Source organism: Saccopteryx leptura, chromosome 3, assembly GCF_036850995.1.
Source record: "Saccopteryx leptura isolate mSacLep1 chromosome 3, mSacLep1_pri_phased_curated, whole genome shotgun sequence".
In the NCBI taxonomy this organism is placed as follows: domain Eukaryota; kingdom Metazoa; phylum Chordata; class Mammalia; order Chiroptera; family Emballonuridae; genus Saccopteryx; species Saccopteryx leptura.
The window spans coordinates 255,741,676-255,742,654 of NC_089505.1; the positions used below are offsets into that span (position 1 = coordinate 255,741,676).

A 979-nucleotide genomic window follows, 5' to 3' on the forward strand; every position below is an offset into this window, starting at 1 on the left:
AGGCATAGCCTCTTATCTGGGTTCTTTTTGTTTTGTTTTTTTAACCTAAAAGAGTTGACAATTTTATTTTCACAAAAGTTGATATTTTTTTTGTTGTTGATTTTTTGTTCCACTACTTCCCTCTAAAAACTGTTCTTTGATAAGAACCAGGGGCAAGTCTTCCTTGTCTTGCAGTTAGAAAATACCCAGAGTCACAGCACCACGATCTCCTGGTGAAATAGAACAGGTAATATAAAATTGATAGAAAGAAGCTCCCCTCTCTCCTTCTATGCCTGGTCAAATCATCCCTTGCCAACTGGGTACCAGTATGGGACAGGTGGCAGGTCTCATCATTGGCATGTGGCCTCCCATAGGCGGCCTCACTTCCACAAGCCCATCCCACTGACATCCTCCCAGGAGGAGGAGGGCCCATCACTGGCACCATGGGAAGTCCCCCACCCCCATCTGGGGTACTGGCAGCATCCCAGGGTGAGGAGTGCCTGGGATGCTGGGGGCAGGTGAGATCAGTGCCCCTCCAGGAGGAGGAGCAAGTGGTATCTTTCAGTTATTTTGTCATTCAGGCCTGAGCCTGCTTTTCCACCCATTTCTGATAATAGTCTTTCACATTTTCTTTGTGTTTCCCACCACCGCAGTGTGTCTTCCTCACAGGTGAAGACTCATGGGTGAGCTATGTGTCACAGGAGTCACAGTAAAACTTGGACATGTTGCTCTGCAGGCTGCTGGCCACTCCAGAGAGTGCTGCTGGGCATGACTTATCTGGATTCTTCTATCCTCAATTCTTCTGAAACGTGGCCTCCCACCATGTCTTCCTTGGGTTCAGCCTTGAACACAGCCCATTCCTCTTTAGGAATGATGGCTCCCCATCGCCTAGGAGAGAAACATCAAACTCCAATGACATTTCAGCCTTCCGTGCAACACCTGTCGGTTTATACCCCACTCTACCCTATGTTCTTAATACTCCTCCCATAAAATTAACTGC

General features: G+C 47.7%; 1 pseudogene; it reads right to left on the minus strand.

Moving 5' to 3' along the window:
* Positions 1-276: 276 nt before the first annotated feature.
* Positions 277-735, minus strand: LOC136398489 (U1 small nuclear ribonucleoprotein C-like; annotated as a pseudogene).
* Positions 736-979: the final 244 nt, after the last annotated feature.